The sequence below is a fragment of the Eurosta solidaginis genome, chromosome 1 (assembly GCF_040869045.1).
Source record: "Eurosta solidaginis isolate ZX-2024a chromosome 1, ASM4086904v1, whole genome shotgun sequence".
In the NCBI taxonomy this organism is placed as follows: domain Eukaryota; kingdom Metazoa; phylum Arthropoda; class Insecta; order Diptera; family Tephritidae; genus Eurosta; species Eurosta solidaginis.
In genome coordinates this window covers 273,626,496-273,650,524 of record NC_090319.1, presented here as the reverse complement: position 1 = coordinate 273,650,524, position 24,029 = coordinate 273,626,496, and the positions used below count along the sequence as shown (strand labels likewise).

The 24,029-nt window shown below is 35.9% G+C and overlaps 1 protein-coding gene and 1 pseudogene across 1 annotated transcript in view; both read right to left on the bottom strand.

Annotated features, from left to right (window-relative positions):
• CCHa2 (CCHamide-2) overlaps positions 1 to 24,029 on the bottom strand; it is an 85,810-nt gene that overhangs the window by 36,659 nt on the left and 25,122 nt on the right. The gene's annotated exons all lie outside the window — the stretch shown is intronic.
• LOC137240489 (lipase 3-like) overlaps positions 12,551 to 24,029 on the bottom strand; it is a 31,024-nt pseudogene continuing 19,545 nt past the window's right edge.

Here is a 24,029-nt window from a genome sequence, read left to right as displayed (position 1 = left end):
TGCCTACGTATTCACATTTGTAAAAGGAGCCGTAACGTGTAAGTCATATTTAAACTTGGTTGATAGGCCATAACCAATGTGATTCACTCCAAGGGACTAGTTTTGGATAGGTATTTTGCCTCACTGATTTAGCTTATTCTTTCCGCCAATCGCAATATAAAATTCTTTAAAACATCGGCACCTTTTTTGGGTAATTTGCTTTTTTTAACAACCTGAGAAAAATTTGAACACATGTTCGCCTTACGTCATTTTATTTGAATTCATTATTCATTATTAATTTTTTGAAAACAAAAAAAAATGCAAACTGAGCATATACATTTATTATATAACTTTTCTTTTGGTGTTTTGTTTTAATAACTTGGTGAATTGGATGATGCAAAGGCGGTGTTAAGCTGACATCGAAAGCGCCTGTTTTTTTAAAATAACTTTTGAACAGTTAGAAAGAGTTAAATTTCGCAATTAGTTTCTTATAACTAGCAGTGATGCGCATCCCTTGATACCATTTTCGACCATATCCGACAAATTTTCGACATGAACAATAAATGGCCTAAACAGTCTTAAACGAGTAGAAAATATAGTAACGCGCCGGACGCCGCCGCCGCCGCCGATATTTTTGACATTCGGCGGCGGCGTGCGAATAACGACCCAAATCGGCGGCGGCGGCGGCGTTTATTGGCGGCGTATATCTCTAGTATGTATGTATTTATACACACATCAGTTAAGTAGAAAACATCTAATAAGCTGGCAAATAATTTTCTTGTGGGCTTTTGATTGGCTAATTGATTAAACTTTATAAAACCAGAGAGCACATACCTACAAAAAAATCTAATACATATATAAAATTCTTCTGTCACGGTGTTAGAAGCTTAACTCCTCCGAAACGGCTGAACCGATTCTCGTGAAATTTTGTGAGCATATTGGGCAGGTCTGAGAATCGGCCAACGTCTACCTTTTTTTCCCTACGTGCCTAGGGTCTTGAGATCAAAACGTGGACTCGGGTACCCCTAGAATGTGTTTATGCAATATGGATAACAAATGAAAGCCGTTGATGAGTGCTATACTACAGGATAATTCTCATACAACTGGGAGGCTAGGGTCTCGAGATATAGCCCAAAACGTGGACCCGGGTATCCCTAGAATGTGTTTATACAATATGGATATAAAATGAAAGCTGTTGATGAGTGCTATAATACGGCATAATTTTCATACAACTGGGAAGCTAGGGTCTCGAGATATAGCCCAAAGCGTGTACCCGGGTACCCCTAGAATGTGTTTGTGCAATATGGATATCTAATGAAAGCCGTTGATGAGTGCTATAGTACAGGATAATTTTCATACAACTGGGAGGCTAGGGTCTCGAGATATAGCCCAAAACGTGGACCCGGGTATCCCTAGAATGTGTTTATACAATATGGATATAAAATGAAAGCTGTTGATGAGTGCTATAATACAGCATAATTTTCATACAACTGTGAAGCTAGGGTCTCGAGATATAGCCCGAAGCGTGTACCCGGGTACCCTTAGAATATGTTTATACAATATGGATATCAAATGAAAGCTGTTGGTGAGTGCTATAGTACAGCATAATTTTCATACAACTGGGAGGCTAGGGTCTCGAGAGATAGCCCAAAACGTGGACCCGGATACCCCTAGAATGTGTTTATGCAATATGGATATCAAATGAAATCTATTGATGAGTGCTATAGTACAGGATAATTTTCATACAACTGGGAGGCTAGGGTCTCGAGATATAGCCCAAAACGTGGACCCGGGTATCCCTAGAATGTGTTTATACAATATGGATATAAAATGAAAGCTGTTGATGAGTGCTATAGTACAGGATAATTTTCATACAACTGGGAGGCTAGGGTCTCGAGAGATAGCCCAAAACGTGGACCCGGATACCCCTAGAATGTGTTTATACAATAGGGATATCAAATGAAAGCTGTTGATGAGTGCTATAGTACAGGATGATTTTCATACAACTGGGAGGCTAGGGTCTCGAGAGATAGCCCAAAACGTGGACTCGGATACCCTTAGAATGTGTTTATACAATATGGATATCAAATAAAATCCATTGATGAGTGCTATAGTACAGGATAATTTTCATACAACTGGGAGGCTAGGGTCTCGAGATATAGCCCAAAACGTGGACCCGGGTATCCCTAGAATGTGTTTATACAAAATGGATATCAAATGAAAGCTGTTGATGATTGCTATAATACAGCATAATTTTCATACAACTGGGAAGCTAGGGTCTCGAGATATAGCCCAAAGCGTGTACCCGGGTACCCTTAGAATATGTTTATACAATATGGATATCAAATGAAAGCTGTTGATGAGTGCTATAGGACAGGATAATTTGCATATAACTGGGAGGCTAGGGTCTCGAGAGATAGCCCAAAACGTGGACCCGGATACCCCTAGAATGTGTTTATACAATATGGATATAAAATGAAAGCTGTTGATGAGTGCTATAATACAGGATAATTTTCATACAACTGGGAAGCTAGGGTCTCGAGATATAGCCCAAAGCGTGTACCCGGGTACCCTTAGAATGTGTTTATACAATATGGATATCAAATGAAAGCTGTTGATGAGTGCTATAGTACAGGATAATTTTCTTACAACTGGGAGGCTAGAGTCTCGAGATATAGCACAAAACGTGGACCCGGGTATCCCTAGAATGTGTTTATACAATATGGATATCAAATGAAAGCTGCTGATGAGTGCTATAGTACAGGATAATTTTCATACAACTGGGAAGCTAGGGTCTCGAGATATAGCCCAAAGCGTGTACCCGGGTACCCTTAGAATGTGTTTATACAATATGGATATCAAATGAAAGCTGTTGATGAGTGCTATAGTACAGGATAATTTTCTTACAACTGGGAGGCTAGAGTCTCGAGATATAGCACAAAACGTGGACCCGGGTATCCCTAGAATGTGTTTATACAATATGGATATCAAATGAAAGCTGCTGATGAGTGCTATAGTACAGGATAATTTTCTTACAACTGGGAGGCTAGGGTCTCGAGATATAGCCCAAAACGTGGACCCGGGTATCCCTAGAATGTGTTTATACAATATGGATATAAAATGAAAGCTGTTGATGAGTGCTATAATACAGGATAATTTTCATACAACTGGGAAGCTAGGGTCTCGAGATATAGCCCAAAGCGTGTACCCGGGTACCCTTAGAATGTGTTTATACAATATGGATATCAAATGAAAGCTGTTGATGAGTGCTATAGTACAGGATAATTTTCTTACAACTGGGAGGCTAGAGTCTCGAGATATAGCACAAAACGTGGACCCGGGTATCCCTAGAATGTGTTTATACAATATGGATATCAAATGAAAGCTGCTGATGAGTGCTATAGTACAGGATAATTTTCTTACAACTGGGAGGCTAGGGTCTCGAGATATAGCCCAAAACGTGGACCGGGTACCCCTAGAATGTGTTTATACAATATGGATATCAAATGAAAGCTGCTGATGAGTGCTATAGTACAGGATAATTTTCATACAACTGGGAGGCTAGGGTCTCGAGATATAGCCCAAAACGTGGACCCGGGTATCCCTAGAATGTGTTTATACAATATGGATATAAAATGAAAGCTGTTGATGAGTGCTATAATACAGGATAATTTTCATACAACTGGGAAGCTAGGGTCTCGAGATATAGCCCAAAGCGTGTACCCGGGTACCCTTAGAATGTGTTTATACAATATGGATATCAAATGAAAGCTGTTGATGAGTGCTATAGTACAGGATAATTTTCTTACAACTGGGAGGCTAGAGTCTCGAGATATAGCACAAAACGTGGACCCGGGTATCCCTAGAATGTGTTTATACAATATGGATATCAAATGAAAGCTGCTGATGAGTGCTATAGTACAGGATAATTTTCTTACAACTGGGAGGCTAGGGTCTCGAGATATAGCCCAAAACGTGGACCGGGTACCCCTAGAATGTGTTTATACAATATGGATATCAAATGAAAGCTGTTGATGAGTGCTATAATACAGGATAATTTTCATACAACTGGGAAGCTAGGGTCTCGAGATATAGCCCAAAGCGTGTACCCGGGTACCCTTAGAATGTGTTTATACAATATGGATATCAAATGAAAGCTGTTGATGAGTGCTATAGGACAGGATAATTTGCATACAACTGGGAGGCTAGGGTCTCGAGAGATAGCCCAAAACGCGGACCCGGATACCCCTAGAATGTGTTTATATAATATGGATATCAAATGAAAACTGTTGATGGGTGCTATAGTACAGGATAATTTTCTTACAGCTGGGAGGCTAGGGTCTCGAGATATAGCCCAAAAGGTGGACCGGGTACCCCTAGAATGTGTTTATGCAATATGGTATTCAAATGAAAGCCGTTGATGAGTGCTATAGTACAGGATAATTTTCATACAACTGGGAGGCTAGGGTCTCGAGATATAGCACAAAACGTGGACCCGGGTATCCCTAGAATGTGTTTATACAATATGGATATCAAATGAAAGCTGCTGATGAGTGCTATAGTACAGGATAATTTTCTTACAACTGGGAGGCTAGGGTCTCGAGATATAGCCCAAAACGTGGACCGGGTACCCCTAGAATGTGTTTATACAATATGGATATCAAATGAAAGCTGTTGATGAGTGCTATAGGACAGGATAATTTGCATACAACTGGTAGGCAAGTTCTCGAGAGATAGCCCAAAACGTGGACCCGGATACCCCTAGAATGTGTTTATACAATATGGATATCAAATGAAAACTGTTGATGGGTGCTATAGTACAGGATAATTTTCATACAACTGGGAGGCTAGGGTCTCGAGATATAGCTCAAAACGTGGACCGGGTACCCCTAGAATGTGTTTATACAATATGGATATCAAATGAAAGCTGCTGATGAGTGCTATAGTACAGGATAATTTTCTTACAACTGGGAGGCTAGGGTCTCGAGATATAGCCCAAAACGTGGACCGGGTACCCCTAGAATGTGTTTATGCAATATGGTATTCAAATGAAAGCCGTTGATGAGTGCTATAGTACAGGATAATTTTCATACAACTGGGAGGCTAGGGTCTCGAGATATAGCACAAAACGTGGACCCGGGTATCCCTAGAATGTGTTTATACAATATGGATATCAAATGAAAGCTGCTGATGAGTGCTATAGTACAGGATAATTTTCTTACAACTGGGAGGCTGGGGTCTCGAGATATAGCCCAAAACGTGGACCGGGTACCCCTAGAATGTGTTTATACAATATGGATATCAAATGAAAGCTGTTGATGAGTGCTATAGGACAGGATAATTTGCATACAACTGGGAGGCTAGGGTCTCGAGAGATAGCCCAAAACGTGGACCCGGATACCCCTAGAATGTGTTTATACAATATGGATATCAAATGAAAACTGTTGATGGGTGCTATAGTACAGGATAATTTTCATACAACTGGGAGGCTAGGGTCTCGAGATATAGCTCAAAACGTGGACCGGGTACCCCTAGAATGTGTTTATGCAATATGGATATCAAATGAAAGCTGCTGATGAGTGCTATAGTACAGGATAATTTTCTTACAACTGGGAGGCTAGGGTCTCGAGATATATCCCAAAACGTGGAAAAGGGTACCCCTAGAATGTGCTTATACAATATGGATATCAAATGAAATCTGTTGATGAGTGCTATAGTACACGATAATTTTCATACAACTGGGAGGCTAGGGTCTCGAGATATATCCCAAAACGTGGAAAAGGGTACCCCTAGAATGTGTTTATACAATATGTATATCAAATGAAAGCTGTTGATGAGTGATATAGTACAGGATAATTTTCATACAACTGGGAGGCTAGGGTCTCGAGATATAGCCCAAAACGTGGACCCGGTACCCCTAGAATGTGTTTATACAATATGGATATCAAATGAAAGCTGTTGATTAGTGCTGTTGTACAGGATAATCTTCATACAACTGGGAGGCTTGGGTCTCGAGATATAGCCCAAAACGTGGACCGGGTACCCCTAGCATGTGTTTATACAATATGGATATCAAATGAAAGCTGCTGATGAGTGCTATAGTGCAGGGTAATTTTCATACAACAGGGAGACTAGGGTCTCGAGATATAGCCCAAAACGTGGACCCGGATGATACTAGAATGTGTTTTTACATTGTGGGTATCAAATTGAAGCTGTTGATGTATGCTTTAGTACAGAGTAAGTTTTACACTGCTGGGTGACTACGGTCTCGAGATATAGGCCAAAGCAAAGCAAAGCTGATAAATATACATGCGAAGCCGAAATAAAGACAAGAATTAATAATACCCACATACTTATTTACATACGTCCTATTCGATTTCCCTAAAATTTCGTATATAAATTTGCCTATATTAGTATTTTCGATGCTTTTTTCCGGGAAGTATACCAGAGACGGACTGGGACTGGGATTAGGACTAGGACTGGGACTGAGACTGAGACTCGGAGTGGGACCGGGACTCGGAATGGGACTGGAACAAAATACATACCACCCTCTGGGACTGGCAATAAGAGATGAAGAAGAAGGAGAAAACTTGAGAGAAGAGAAAAGAGAGAAGGAGACTGAGAAAGAGGTAGAATGAGACGAAGATGGAGATGAAGTGAAAAAGACGGAGGGAGAAGTGAATAAAAAGATTAGGAAAAAGTAGGGCAGAGTTAGACGGAAAAAGCTTATTAAAATGTATGCAGATAGGCCAAATTTTGCCTAGTAAATATATAAATACTTACATTGAGTATTTCTGAAACGCGACCAATAAAAACAAAGTTGTTTTGCATTCTTAATTTAATGTTGTCCCAGCCTGTAGACCATGGCCTTTCCCCTGAGTGAATTTTGATTTTATTTTGTTACCCTTTGCGTTGTTGTGATAATTCTTTCAAAATTCATTGGCCTCAAAAGTACAATCATCAATAACAACAATATAAATGCCTATATTTAGAATTTTATAAAAAGAGCTGAAGTGTGCGGACATAAACCGGTATTGTTTACAATTTTAAATTGGAATGATAATAATATTATACAACAAAAAATTTCAGCATAACGTTGCAAAGTTCTTAAGCATTGTGCTCTTTGAAAAGGATGTATGTAAATATTTTCATGGTATCCAGACGATTTTTACTATTATAATAATAATAACGTCGTAGAGCATCCGCATGCCAAAAGTACACTTAGAGTGTTTGCCAAAAAGTATATCGCTTAGAAAACATTTTTATAAAGTATTTTGATGTTGATTTTCCCGCGACTTAAAGTCAAGACCTTCGGTGTGGTAGGCGAGCACTCGACCACGGCAGTTGCAGATGTTCTTTACTATGTAAGTTAAAAAGATTAGAGCAATAATATGACAAGATAGTAAATTTTTACACACTTGTTCGATTTTAAACAAATACACATTCTAGACTCCCTGAAGAAGCGTCGAAACGCGTAGGTAGGTATTTAAATTAAAAAAATTTTGTCTGCTAATCTAATTTTAAATTGATTTGAAATTTCTTTAATTTACAGGTTCCAAAATTAATTGGTTCTTTAACTTTCCTATCCAAAAATTTAAAATTTTTTTAAAGTTTTCTTATTTTACTTTATTTCGGCGCCATTGAGGATCACCCATTGTTTGTTGAGACAAAAACCTAAAACAAATATTTAGGTAAGTATCCATATATGTATGTTTATACGTATGTGTTACTCCCAGGGACGGAAAATAATAATTATTTTTTTTCGGAGTCGAAAAAGTCCTGGTCAAAAAATTGTCCTAGGTGAAAATGTTTGAGTTCCCAGGTATCCCTATAGCAATATCATGTCGAATCATGCATCCTTTTTAATTTTCGAACTTTTTCCATAAAAGTAAAATCTGTATTTTTATTTAAAACTTCTTCTTTCTATTTCGGATTTAACTTTTCTTTCCGGACTTTTATTTTTAAAAGTCCGAGTTTAACTAGTTCTATCGGACTCAAAAAATAAAAATCCGAAAATAATATTTATCTTAATCGAAATATATTTAAAGTCCAAAATTAATAGTTTTGCAAGGAATTATATTATAAAAGGAATAACAGTTTCAGCCCTGGTTACTCCTGCCAAATGAAGTGCTTAATTGTGCTATATGCGGTACGCTTAAGTACTAATGTTATCATGTTATTGACTATAAAAACTACAATATCAAAGAGATATGCGACGTTAGTCAGAAGTCTATGGACATCTGTTTGCATGTATGTATGTATGATAAGATTTGTTTATGGCAAAACCAATTTCCAATATAAACTTCACATCAGCACAAGATATATACATATGTATGTAAATAGTTTCCATACAAGTATTGAAAAAAATTTGTATTATGTATTACAATATACAAACATACATATGTACACAAGTATGTTAATTTATGAAAAATGTTAGTAAGCAAATTATTTAGAAAGTTTGGAGTATGATGAAAGCGTTCCCAGTTATAAGTACTCCAGGCAATAAAAACGTTGTTCACGTCACAACTTGAATAAATATTTCGTACAATACCTTCTATTATTATTTGAATAAACAAGTAAATGTGTCTAAATTCGGGTGTAACCGAACATTATATACTCAGCGTGAGCTTCAATTGTACATTTCATTTCAGATAAATTACTTTTCTACATAACACGTGGCACCGCCCATTTAAAAGAAAAATAAATGTCTCCTCATTTCCTCTTACAGTGAAACTTGATAAGTGAAATTGATTCAACTCAATTTTTTTTATTTTTTATAGCTTATTATTCTAGTCTACAACCCTTTTAAACTTGTTTTATATCTAAGTTGCCGTGGTCTTTAACCGATCCCGTCCATTTTTACTAGAAATATTTTCTGCTATAACGACAATTTCATTACGATATGTAAATTTTTCTTCGAGTTATGGCTCCCGACACAGAAAAATGCTTAGTCATAAAAGGGGCGGTGCCACGCCTATTTTTTAAAATTTGAAGTTTTTTGTTATAAATCCACTTGGGAAATGAAATACCATTGATACAAAGCTCTTTTTTGCTATGATATAGCTTATTTTATTCGTCCACGACCCTTTTAAAAAAATTTTATATAAAAGCGGGCGTGGTCCTTAACCGATTTCGTTAATTTTTCTTCAAAGCATTCCTTATAGTAAAGGCAACCTCTCTGCCGAATTTTGTTACGATAGGTTAACGACTTTTGATTTATGATTAACAGGGCCGGACTTGAGGTATTTGCCTAGGCTGTTTAACTTTCTGCGCCCCCCTCCCCCCTTCCCACTTTTTAAAAATTCTCTAACGTACCACCACACCAAGACGATCGCCGTGCGTAAATATACAGCGCTTAGTAATAATTGCATCTTTTTGGAAATGTGACATCAACATATCGACGTGCCATATGAAAAGTTACACTTTCAAAATACACATACAACTTCTTTGCAAACCACTTAGAAAGTGATTTTTCGCATGGCGCGTTGATATGTATAAGCACATGCTTATACATATGTATGTATATAAATACGTTTATATATAATACATAGTTAAATATACATATATAAATAACCTGAGCGCCACACCGACTGGCGGATTTTCAACTGAATTTCGCGCTTATGCAATTGCAAACTAAAAAATATTGTTATCAATTGGAATAACAGAAAAAAAAAAAACCAAGAATGAAGAATATTCGGGCATATAACCGTCATTTGAAAAATAAGCTCCGGATGCACAAGTTTAGTAAAAAAAACCAAAAAAAAAAAAAAAAAAAAAAAAAAAAACAAACAGGTAAGAGTCTAAGTTCGAGTGAAAACGAACATTACATACCCAGCTGTACACTTCAAATGCTATTGTTGCTTGTTTTGTGTGCTTAATCGCGTTATAAGGCTGCGCCATAATACATATACATATGGTTCTATTCTGAACTAATTCTTCATCGAGTTATAGAAAATTGCTTAGTCATAAAAGGGGCGGTGCCACGCCCATTTTTTAAAATTTCAAATTTTTCCTATTTATTGTTATAAATCCACTTGGGAAATGAAATACAATTGATATAAAGCTCTTTTTTGCAAAGATATAGCTTATTTTATTCGTACAGGACCCTTTTATAAATCTTTTATATAAAAGTGGGTGTGGTCCTTAACCGATTTCGTTAATTTTTCTTCATTGCATTCCTTAAAGGCAACCTCTCTTCCGAATTTTGTTACGATAGGTTTACCGATTTTTGATTTATGATTAATAATATTTTTAAAATTGATTTTATCACAAGTGGGCGGTGCCACGCCCATTTAAAAAATTTTTTCCAAATTTTTATCAAGAGTCTCAATTCAGTCTCACATCAAATTTCAACATTCTAGGTCAATTATTTATTAAATAATCAGGTTTTTTGTGTTTTCCAAAATGTTATATATAAAAAGTGGGCGTGGTTATTATCCGATTTCGCATATTTTCAATAGCAATATATTCTGGGTCCAGATAAGCTCGTGTACCAAATTTGGTGAAGATCTCCCAATATTTACTCAAGTTATCGTGTTAACGGGCGGACGGACGGACGGACATGGCTCGATACTGATAATTTTGATATATGGAAGTCTATATCTATCTCGATTCCTTTATACCTGTACAACCAACCGTTATCCAATAAAAGTTATAATAACCTCTGTACAAGTACAGCTGGGTATAAAAACACCCTCAATACAATTAAATTTATAATTCAAATATACATATGTACAATGTAGTGAGTGTAGGCACTTAAGTAGCAACAGCTAATAGGGAAGCAAACAAAAACCTTTATGGCAAAATAAAAATCTATCGAAATGATGTGTCATTTTGACCCGATCGCATGGCATTAATGATAAGGGCGTAAAAAACTAATAAACAATATAAAAATAATATGGCACGAATTTAGCTCGGACTATTTTAAGGTACAGCTTATCAGAATTTCTTTCAATTCTTCTTCAATTACTAGATAAAATTCGTGGAATTTACAGATGCACGCCAAATATTTTTTTTGGATTACTGCCTAGAGTCGATCGAGGCTGGAAACAGCTTTGATTGATATTAATGGATAGCCGTGGATTTCGAGCACAGAACCTTCGGCATGTTTGACAATGACCCTACCAACTTCAGCATGCCGATCGTGATGTGATTAGCTATGGGAATTTTTTTGTGCGAAAAAAAATAAATAAAAATAAAAATAATAATAATAATGGAATATAAAAAAATACAGTAAAAATGTCATAAATAGGTTAAAAGCTTGTTTTTCAACAATGGACCCTGGGAATATTAAAACTCATTAGTTAATGCTATAAGTTTTTGCGATGTTGATTGTCCTTTGCCGGATATAGATTCGTTGCATTTTGGTAATACCCTTAAGATACTAATCTGGCCATCGCGAGAATGCTTTAATATGACCACATTGAACCTTCTCGGTAATCCCGTCCCCCATCCCCTAGTTGCATGTAAAAATTTAGGGTCGCCAGAGCCAGTGCATGTGTGCGCGATACGTTGATATTTGTAACAGAAGATTGACTTTCGACTTGCGGAAAACCATAAGGTTCTTTATTGCGCTTCTCAAGCCCAAGGGCAAATATAATCTATTGGTGTAAAATTGGCCCCTTAGTGTTTGTCAAGAAGGAAAAGAAGCCTCAAGCGGTGGACGATAATATTAATTGGCTTTGGCGTATACGCCCAATGGAGAAAAATGGGACCGTCACGTGTAATCTTCGCAAACATCACTACCGAAGCAAGGCAGAGAAGGGGGTAAGTGATTATTTACTTTTATTGTGTAAGCGCCACTCTGTATAAGTGACAGTACGATGACTCGAGAAGGTTCTTATCGAGCAATCCGATACCCTGTTCTCTGTGAATGATGTACTTCCCCATAAATTATATTTTAAAAATCCCTCACTGCTTTATTTGAGCGCTATTTTGTTTGAAGTTTGAGTAGTAGACGCCTGCCGTGAGTTTGAACTTGCCCAAAACTTCGGTATATGGCCCAGAAAGAAACCTCACATTGGCATGCAACAACACTTTTCAAAAGTTCTGCCCAATGAAAAAGTATAGGGGGAAGCCCAAGCCTCCTTGGTAAGCGAAATCTCGCGAGGACTTTAAAAGTCTTTAGAAGGTTGCTCTTCATTGGAGTCAGGAGGAGTAAATTACCCTTGGACTGGAAGATCCACAAGGTTAGTTTGGGGACTTAAAGAAGCAGCTGCGAAAACGTGGAAGGCTGCAAATAACCCGCGAATATCTGAAAAATACATTTAAAGAATCTGGCCGCTTGAGGTACTTCAGCGTTGTGCATGGTAGCTGGACGATGAGTACAGAGCAATCACTGAATTTTCTGTTGAAAAATTATTTTCTTGATATCAAGGTTACGCTTGGACTTCTTCCTTTTTTTTTTTTTGAATAAGCGTTGACCGAGGCATTATCTTGGCACAAAAAACATCAAAGCAACGGTCGAGGATGAATAAGGGCTTCATGAAAGGAAACACATTTTATTACAATAACGGGGCACATAAAACTTTAAAATGAAGAAGATTTTATAGAATTATGTTTTGAGTAAATCCTAGGAATTAGCAATATTATCCATAACAACACTATAAACTACATTTTCAACACCCAATCCAAATAAGAAATCAAGATGATTCCATTTGGTCAACGGCACTCTGTAGGAACCTTTAAAGCCTAATGACCCACTGGAAGTATCGATAAACCGCTCTACGTCAATAAGATTTGCTGAAATATCATTATCACTGTAAATCAAATATGTTGGAACCTCGAAATTTGTTAAATTATAGTTTGGTGGCGAGATGCGGTTATATTTTATCATGTTTCTTAATGGCCCATAACCAAACTGGCGAAATTTCCCAGAGTTGTGTATTTGTGCGTAATGCAGAAATTGATTCAGCGAAGCGCCGGCAGGAATGATTCCAGTTATTTCAGGCAATTGTGTCTAGAATGAAATGTAGGTGTGTTGTAGTACATATTGAAGGTACTAGGTAGTCTTAAGTAAAATGTGCTTGAGTTTTCAATTATTACCGTATTGAGATAATGAGAACGATCACCAGCAATAAGGAATAAAATATCAGAGCATGCAGATTGAAGTATTAATCCATCTCTACATATTTCTGCGGTAAATAATTGGAATGCTCTATAGCTGAGCAAAAATTCGTAGCTTCCTGTAATTTCAACAGTTGGATTTGGGACACCAATTATGGGAGCAAGATATTTCTAAATAGGACTTTGCGAATTCGTTAAATAAACGATTGGTGCCAATAAATGTACCGAACGAATACGATCTTTTACTAAGTTAGGCAGCGATGAATTTAATATAAGAAATGTTGTGGTGCCTTGTGAATGACCAATAAAACGCACTTGCTGCTCACCAGTCACCTTGAGCGCATAATCAATCATTGCGGGTTGATCATAAATACTAATCTCATTCAAACCAAAGTTCCAAAACAGTTGTGAAAGTGGACTCAAAGTGGAGTGATTCTTAGAATATAAATTTCCTCTTGCATTACCCATCCAAACATCATAGCCAGCATCGGAAAGTATATAGGCAAGGCTACGACCTGGGCCATTGAGCACCCAAACACTGGAAGCACAAATTATACCGTGCTTTAGAAACGCGACAAGACGTTGGTGTTCGCTGTGGTTCAATTTTGGTGAATAAAGTATGCGATGCATTGTTAGTATGTAACCATCGGATGTCTGAACCGTATGCTCCTCTATGGGATATCCATGCTTTCGTATAATAAAAGGCTGCAGTAAGTAATTTTTATTTATTTATTTATTTATGGAATTCCAATAATTCATGGCTTTAGTTGAGTTTTGTTCTTACCGTGGTCAGAGTTGTGCTTATATTTTGGGCACAGGAAACAGCAGCCAAAGTATATAAGATCAAAGTTTTCAATATATATCTAAACATGTTTATATGCTAAAAAAAAACTTTAGTGGAATGATTTTTTTTCAATCGGTTTATTTATATAGGTGTGAGCATGTTATCAAAAAGAAGGTAATTCCATTATCATTATGAGGGGGCAGATTATAAAAGTTTGTTGTGATGCCAAAATTTAGCATAGCGCTGCCCATCCAATATACATAGGAGAGGTTAATTTTGGGTATTTTTTACAAAATTTTTTTACCAAAAGCATTAAGTATCTTTAGCACTTTGTTTAATATTTCCATTACACTGGCCTCAAATGCGAATTTACAAAATAAGTAATTTTAAAGCGTTTCCATTGGCTTCATTCGCGTTTCGCTTAACCTTTTCGCAAGAATCGACTGCCAGTAGACAAATCCATCGCAAGAATATGCACTGACGTTATTTATAAAAAAAAAACAATAGTAATATAAGAAAAGAAAAAAAATTATAATAAAAAAATACAAAGTTTCTTCTGGCAGAATTGTCAGTTTGGCTTTAAAAAACTATTGGCAACTGCTAAGTATTTATGACTCTGGTATGTTAATTAAGTTATTATAAGTCGTTTAACCATTATATTCTTGCTGGGTTTCTTTTAGTAAGGAAATGTCAAAAGCGTGTGTGAAGCACGTTTGCAGCCGTTGATGTTCAGAGATTTAAAGAAGTCAAAGGTGAAGGTGTCGATATGAAAATAGGAAACAGCCTTCAGGCAAGTCGACCGCTACTGACGGTACCTCGGCCTGATTGCTGTTGATAGTGGCCCTAAAGCCCTACTATCTTAGACTTAATGCTTGTAAGAATACCTATAACCAATACCATCCATTCACATATATATACCTTAATTAAATAAACCACGGCTAATTTTTATTATATTACCAATTTTTCTTCGCAAACCTTCCGAATTTTTAAGCGCGCAAAATTTGCAATAACTTTTCGAACCAATAAAAATATGAAAGATTTTTTTTTTTGCTGAGATGGTTCAACGAAGTGTTATAACCTGCTTAATTGTCAGGTAGTTAATATGAAAAGCCGAAAACTTGCAAAGGAATTACCTTAATTCTTATACTATGGGTGTGAGAATCGTTAAATAAGTTAATGATAAACGTAATCTAAATTGCACTTTGTAACGAAGTAAAAAAAATTAATTAAATTTTGTCACGAATCATATATGAGTCGTTTATTTTGAAAGTGGTTTAAGTCCAGTTTTTTTTATATTGAGATATTTAAGGGTTTGTGTTTGATTTGTTTCAAAAATATTGTTAAGTATTATTAATTTTCTTTTATGGCTTTGTGACCTTAAACATGTTAGAATATATAACGTAATACGTTTTGTCAACTTTACTATAGTATATATTATATATATAGGGAAATTGCGTTTATTTGCAACCTTCTGCTTACGTTCGTATCGCTAAACTGTTGAATAAAACACTCCAATATTCTGTATTACAAAATGGTCTTTTTTAGACTACTTTGAAAGTACTTCGCAACTGATAGCGTGTTGAAATCAAACTGATTACGGACTACTCAGCTTCTGCTGCTTTTATACTCTCTGCCCAAATGTCTAGACGTTTCTTCTTCTAGAATCCTCTACCTAGGCACCAGCCATACGCGCGTGTATTTGTAGTGTGTAACCATATGCGTGTGTATACGTGAGCGAAGTAGTAGCTGGTGATGACATGCGTTTGTGAGTATCTCTCTGCTGCTTGTATGTTTGTGTGTACATGATGATTAATTTGTTTACGTACATACAAGTGTGGCAGCTTGTTTTATTGTTGTTGTAGTTTTATTTACTTACGCCCCGATTCTAGTGTGGTAACAACATTCTTCACCACGGTAACGAAATCATGCGGCAACTTTTACACCCTTTTGGTATTCTACCCGCGAAAATAGCCAGATAATTTTTTACCCCAAAAGTAGGTGGTTACATCGAAATAACCACACAACAGCTGTTGTTTAGAAAAAGGCAAAACTGAAAAATAAAGAATTGTAAGCTCAAATAAGTGAAGATAATAGTAAAAAAGTGTTGCCTCTTGCTATACATATTTGTTTACATTATGTACTTTCACAGAATAAATTACAATATACCTATATAGAAACTGATCATGCATAATATGCATATACATACACATCGTCCCATTTATTCGTTAACCTCGTATCTACAAGTGAGACATTTTCGGTAAAGCGAATACGGTTGCCACACCATGTTTTCATTTGGGACCAAAATTCATCGAACAAGGGACCAAATTTTTGTTTTATTTTATTAGTATAAAATACAAAATTTTAGGATGTTTCTATATAAAATGTTACTAAACATAGTGAAGACTTTCCTTTAATTCAAGCTGAACAAACAAATATATGTGCATGCAACCAAAAATGGTACTATATTTTGACATAGGATAAGTCTATGTCTTTCACCAAGCAAACGTTGTGAACCTAGTTTTGGTCACAAAGCTCTTGGTTGGCCACCGTGGTGTGATGGTAGCGTGCTCCGCCTATCACACCGTATGCCCTGGGTTCAACTCCCGGGCAAAGCAACATCAAAATTTTAGAAATAAGATTTTTCAATTAGAAGAAAATTTTTCTAAGCGGGGTCGCCCCTCGGCAGGGTCTGGCAAGCGCTCCGATTGTATTTCTGCCATGAAAAGCTCTCAGTGAAAACTCATCTGCCTTGCAGATGCCGTTCGGAGTCGGCATAAAACATGTAGGTCCCGTCCGGCCAATTTGTAGGGAAAAATCAAGAGGAGCACGACGCAAATTGGAAGAGAAGCTCGGCCTTAGATCTCTTCGGAGGTTATCGCGCCTTACATTTATTTTTTTTATTCTTGGTTCTCGAATTGTTGTTGATTGCAACGAAATAAAATATATACTGCAGTTAGGTTTTAGTAAGAAACGGTTCAAAATTTGCGTTCTGGTCTTGCCGAACTATGTATGTGGAAAACTCAGTAAATCATAAATGAAACTAGGCAATTTTGTTAGTGCTATTTTTATAGATGCTTACTTTTTCCCTTAACGTTTAAACTTTATATCAGAGTCTAGATTCAGTAAGTGTGAGTTTTGATCCCAGGCCTCAGGGGTTCTGCTAGCACCTATGGGAAAAATTTTAATAATTTTATACAAAAAATGTGTTCCGAAATCAAATCTCTTTTGCATTTGCTTCCTTCTGTCTTCGAGTTAAAATATTTCTTGTGCCAAGATACTTAATTTTCAATTACCTTGCGTGGCTTAACACCACAATAGTCCTGGAATTCCTTAAACTCATTGAGCTGGGTTAGAAAGATTTAAATATCAACGTGCCAAACGAGAAATAATGCATAGAATTTATTTGTATAAGTTTTGAAAGTGTTAGGCTCACGGTAGAGAGCTGGCTGTAAGCTATGCTAGGCGAGAAGCAATTTTTAGTTTCATATATTTTACATACTGTTGTATAACCGATCGAAATATCTAGCCGTTATTAATATTATAAAACAAGATTTTTTTTTGATTTGTCGGTTCTTTCATCAACAATTAACGACAATGTGTTTGCCAAACTGTTCTTTTTAATGCCTGGCATAAATTATATCCTAGGTGAAATGTTATTGTTCTGGTACATTTTATTGACTGAGCATTTTTTTTTTATGGTGAGAGTTCCATTGAAGTAAATTCAAAATTACATGGGCGCTCACGAAAGTGTGGCGAATTTTTGGGCAATATTGTGAATTTTTACCTGAGTGAAAAAGAAAGAAAAGTACCAATCGTGGCTACTGCCTAAAAAGGACCAAAATTGAAGAAAAGGGACCAGCGGATCAAATGGGGTTGGAAGGGACCATTTTTGGTCCAAATGGACCAAAGTGACAACCGTAAAAGCGAAGACAACTACCTTTCAAATTTCTTCACAGACACTGGTGAGTTCTTTGGTGATGACAGCGTTACCACTTGGGCCAGAATCGCGGATAAAAGAACTGGTAACGATATTCGGTTACATAATGTTCTGGGTACTATTTTACCGGTAACGCTCAGAATCGGGACGTTAGTATCAGATTAGTGATGTGAGTATCACTTAGTGTTACTAATATTCGTCACAATATATATTTTATATATAAAAATAAGCTGTGTTTCAGAACCTAAAATGGACTTAAACCACTTTCAAAATTAATAAAATTACTTTTTTGTTTGTGAAAGGGAAAAGGTTGTGAAAAGGAATAAGTCCACTTATTTTTAAGAAATTAAATAATAGAAATTGTAAATATTTTATCTTTGATGTAGATGAATGTAATAGCTTTAAAATAAATAGGGAAGTTTTCAAGTTAGATACAGATTTTTATTTATGTAATTAAAAAAATATTTTTAAAAATAAACATTAATTAATTTATTAAAAAATTAAATTTACATTCATTTATTTATTAAGGATAGTATTGAAGACTTTGCCATATTATTTCTCTTCATTTAGATTATGTGTGAGGTTGTTAAAATATTCATGGTGCATAGGTTGTACATACCTTAGAAACTCCATTATATCTTTATACTTAGGAGTTGAAATGGGACGTACATTTTTGTATAATGGTGTTAATTATACCTTTCATGAACATGAAGTGGTATATTAACTTTGGTCCGATGTTTGTAACGTTCAGAAATATAGAAGATAGACTCACTATTAAGTAAACCGAATTGATCAGGGCGACGAACTGAGTTGATATAGCCATGTCCGTCTGTCTGTTTGAACGCAAACTAGGCCCTCAAATTTTGAGATATCTCAATGAAATTTGGCAAAAGGATGTATTTTTGTACTATATTAGACATTTGTCGGATCCGGTAGGATCGGACAACTATAACATATATCTCCCATACAACCGATCGTACAGATAAGACGATTTTGGTCATTCCTGCCGCAATTTAGAAAGTATAAACGTGAAACTCAGTGATATCTATTTTAATATATCATAGAAGATTTCCTGTAAAAATCATTTCGATCGGAGCTATATATAATATATATCCATACAACCGATCGTTCAGATAAGGGGTTTTTTGCCATTTTTTATTTTATATTCATCTTAAAAATCGTTTAGGTATGTACATCTATTCACTATATATTTCTTATCTTATACATCCGATTATTTGGACATTACGAACGGGATAAGATTATTGTACAGCCCCATTCACGAAATGTATGAAGTCTTCGGCACAGCCGAAGACAGTCCCGTCCTTACTTGTTTTATTTTGTTGAAGTTCCTTTGTCTTCCCCGACAAGGTAATAAATCAAGTATTTTGAACTCTTTATCCACTTCCATAGATTCTTTATAAAGCATTTTATAGGGTGCATTTTTTATAAATCGCATCCAACGTATCCTTAGCCAATTTAGAGGTTGGTAACTAGAGTTTTTTATGAATTGCTTCTTCCAGATAATAGTTAATAATAATACATTTTAAATAAATATTAAATAAAAAATTTTATTTCAGTGGACTTAAACCAGTTTCAAAATAATTTTTTTTTGGATTTTGTTAGCTATGTAATTTTCAAGTCCCCAAAATCATAGCGATTTTAGTGATACTAGACTTAAATTGTTAATAAAAAAAAAAAGATTTTATAGGATTGTGATTATTGTTATCATTACCTCCATTTTTTTATAAATGACACATATAAGGGACTGTCCCCACATTTAGACTACCGCTCAGAAGTAGCATGCTACGCCTAACAAACCGAAGATCCTGTGTTCAAGTCTTGAGCGCAGTAACATCACATTTTAAGAAACGGGTTTTTCAATTACTAAAAAGTTTTTCTAACCGGGGGTAGCTTACACCGAGTATATTTCTGTCAAGAAAAACTTCTCAATAAAAATTAATGTGCCTTGCAGCTGCCGTTCAAAGCCGGCATAAAACATGTAGGCCCGTCCCGCCAATTCTCAGAAAAATTTAAAAGAAGCACGTCGTTAATTGGAAGAGAAGCTTGGCCTAAACCTGTTCGAATTTTCATGGCGCTATCCTTTTGTATATGTAAGACTCCCTCTCTTTACGTAACAGGGGAATGACCAAAGAAGGTTCTTAACGAGCACTCCGATATACTTAATTCTCTGTGAAAGTTGGAGGAGCTATAGCCTGCACCACCTATCGAAAATGTGAAAGCCTGCCATGCAGCCACGAAGCTGTGAAAAAGACATTCAAATAATCTCACTTTTTCGACGTATTTAAGGGATGTGAGAGGTATCTGGTCGATGAGAAAACAGGAAAGGCTAAAGCATTTGTTGGACAACTATTTCTTTGATGGTTGCGCAAGAGCTTCTACCCTTTCTTTTAGAGAACTATTGAATATGACAATATATTTGTTCAAAAAATATCAAATCACCGATAAAGGACAAGTAAGGGCTTCATAAATGCAGGCTGATTTTACTATAGTATAGTAAAAGGCTTCGTTTATTTGGGAACCAGCATTAACCACTAACAACAACATTAGCTCTGAAATCCAGCGAAGAATCACTCTTGCCAATAAATGGTACTTTGGACTAGGTAAGCAATTGAAAAGTAAAGTCCTCTCTCGGCAAACTAAAATCATACTCTACAAGTCATTTATCGTAACCGTCCTGCTATATGGTGCAGAAGCATGGACCATGACAACATCAGATGATGCGGCGCTGGGAGTGTTCGAGAGAAAAGTTCTCCGAAAGATTTATGGACCTATACGCGTTGGCGATGGCCAGTACCGAAGAAGATTTAATGATGAGCTGTACGAGCTATACGCAGACATCCACACAGGCCAGCGAATTAAAACGCAGCGGCTGCGCTGGCTAGGCCATGTTATGCGAATGAAAGATAATGCTCCGGCTAACAAAGTGTTTCTATCGGAACCCGCCTATGAAAGCAGAGGAAGGACTGGATGGAAAACGATTTAAGCTCCCTTGGTGTGACCAATTGGCACCAGTTGGCAGAGAGAAGAAGCGACTAGCGCTTCTTGTTGGACGACCATAACCGTTTAAACGGTCAAGCGCGTAATTAAGTAAGTAAGATTTTACTATAATAACGGGCCACAAAATATTTTAAATAAAGACGGAATAGGGGGCTTATTGAGTAGATGAGAAATTAATAAAAATTTACATGAAAAAGCTGAAAAAATTACTATTATTTTACAAGCGAAATAAATAAATAAAATTAATAAATGTTATCTTTAGAGGGAAACAAAAAATTCACAAATAGTTGTTGTTTTCAGAACAAACCAAAAGCTAAACAAGTAAATGTTTTTTTAGATCGAAATAAAAAAAATTTTAAAATAATTGTTAATAATTATTACATAAAAAACTCAAAAATAGCTATAAAAAAGCGAAGTGAAAAAACGTAAAAAATAATACAGTTGCCGGGAGAAATAATAAAAACTCTAAAAGTTATAACTGTTAAGATTCCTTTGTAAAATCATTTCATTTTGTAATTTTTTTTGGAGTGAATCCTACGAATTAGCAATGTTATACATAACAACACTATAAACTACATTTTCAACATCGAATACAAATAAGAAATCAAGATCAAGATTTCATCGCTAAACAAATGGTCACCGTAATTAAAAGTAACTTACAGCAGCGAACAGTGAAATAGCAGTGGCGCCATTTTTTTTTTTTTTTTTTTGTTTTTTTTTGAAATTTTGTCAATTAACTCATTTTTATTTTATTTTCCAAATTTGAAGAAAAAAATTTGTATAAATTTTTCAACTGAAACTAATCAAACCAATCTCAAAACGTTTTTCGGAAAAATTCGAAAACTCCATAAATTTCATGAAAATTTTTAACTTTTTATTTAGACTGACGACAGAGTGAAAGCGAGAAGCGTGGCTGCAAATTACTTCTTATTGAAAATTCTAAAAGTAGTCAAAGTGCCAGGAACGTATTAAAATCACTTCTCCACCTAGCATAGCTTATGGCGAGCACACTGCTTTTGAGTTCACTGAATTTTTTTTTTTGATCAAGTACGCACTTTTTGTAGCCTAATCAATTCTATTCTAATAAAGTACAATTTTAATATTTGCTTCCTTTTATAAAAAAAAGTTCACACTTTGTTCGAAGGAATTCAAAGTATAAAACACCCTTCGCAAAAGAACTGTCAAAAATCATTGCGAATTTCGAGATTTTTTTTTTTATAATTTTCGTAAAAAAGGAGTTTAAGGCCCAGTTTTTCAATACAAGTTCAACTCAGTTTGTCAGTTAAACTACGCTTAAACTCATTCTGAAATTTTTCAGTCTACTTTAACTGAAGTATAAGCTAAACTTAAGCGGCCGATCTGGCAGGGTTAAACTTTAGTTAACCTATCAGTTATTTGCGTTCGTACGAAATGCCGTCGAATATACCCAACAAGCATTTGGGCTTGAGTACCATTAGAGTACAAGAGTTGTTTCGAAACAGTGGCCCAACTCAAGAATCATAGCGTACTCAGCAAAAGAGGGAACTTTTTATAAAGCAAAATATGGTATTACTTAAGTTGACAAAATGTAATTAACAACTTGTGGTTCTCTAACTGGACTCAAATGTAAGATTCAATGATGTTGATGTAGGATCCCCGGTGTGATAGGCGAAGCACGCTAACATCATACCACGCCGGCCGCCTATATAATTTATTCTTGATTAAATACGCTTCATTACTTCATTTCTCACAATAAACAGCTGTTGGTTTTGGTGGTACCACCTTGGATATTTTTTTGAACTCCACCTCAACTCGATATATACAGCCCAATTCTAAACGAAAATTCCGTGCGAGTTTTTTCCCTTCTCCCATTCCTCGTATTCTAAATAAAAATTCCTTGTGAGTTTTTTCACTTCTCCCTTTCCTCCAATTCTGAAAAATGTTCGAAAAAGCGGAAACCAGTTATGGGAGAAAAGTAGGTATTATGAATGTGAGGGAGAGGGAGATTTCTCTGCCATTTCATAGGAGTTTTTTCACTAGTTAAATTAAAGCGAATGCATCAAAATAGTTAAAGGAAATTGGTTATTTTAAGAAAGAACACTTATTTGTACAAATTTGTGCTAAAATATGTATTTACATTCTACCACAGTATTCTCACTGTTAATACAACAACAACAACAACCAAAATAATCTTTATTTTAAGTCGAAGGCTTAAATAGATTTTGGCATATGGCGAAAGGCGAACTCAACTTGACTTGGCCGCCAGAAAATTGCTTTGCAGAATGAATGCAGGCAACTCCGGCGGATTTGTGTTATCCCGCCGGTCTTCTTATGCTCCTCTGTTGATGTTGCTGTGGCACCAATTCATTACGCATTTCAGTGAATACCACATGAAATGCAATAATGTGCATTGTTTATACCTTATTTCTTAATTTCAAACAAATTGGTAACAATAATTAAACTTTACAATTTTTTAAACAAAATAAGAAATACGCAACGAAATTTCAATTGACAAAACAGCTGACTTCGAAAATTCGAAATTCCTATTCCCCAATTATTCTTCTCCCTAGGGGAAAAATAATTGGAGGAATTTTTCCGCGGGAATAAAAAAATCCGCGAGAACAAAATTCCGCGAGAATATTTAGAATTCGTCTGATAATGTAAGATATCAACTGGAGAAATGGGTTGAATATTAATTTGAGAACTGTACATTTCTCAAAATCTTTCGAAATTAGGATAATAATTGGAAAATGTTAATGACGTTGGAGGCCAACTGGAAAACTTTTTAATTTTGCAAAATTTCTCAAAGGTTGGATAGTGACTGGAGAATGAATTTGGATATCAACTCGAGACCTATCTGGTTTAAGAATAATTAAATAATGATTTTGTAAATCACTTACGGAATTTTTTTCCATGTTTGTTGGGTGTACAAAATCCAGCTGTTACCGTATCTACAAATTATCTAGATAATAAAAAAACCAATGTTGCCGCACAAAACAGCCTACCACAAAGGCGGCCTTAAACTGTGACTGAAAAACTGCTCAGTAGTTTAACTGGAGCTTAAATTTGACCAGAGTTTAAGAAAGCTTGGTTTAAAATAAAAAAAAAAAATGTAAGGCGCGATAACCTCCGAAGAGATCTAAGGCCGAGCTTCTCTTCCAATTTGCGTCGTGCTCCTCTTGATTTTCCCTACAAATTGGCCGGACGGGACCTACATGTTTTATGCCGACTCCGAACGGCATCTGCAAGGCAGATGAGTTTTCAATG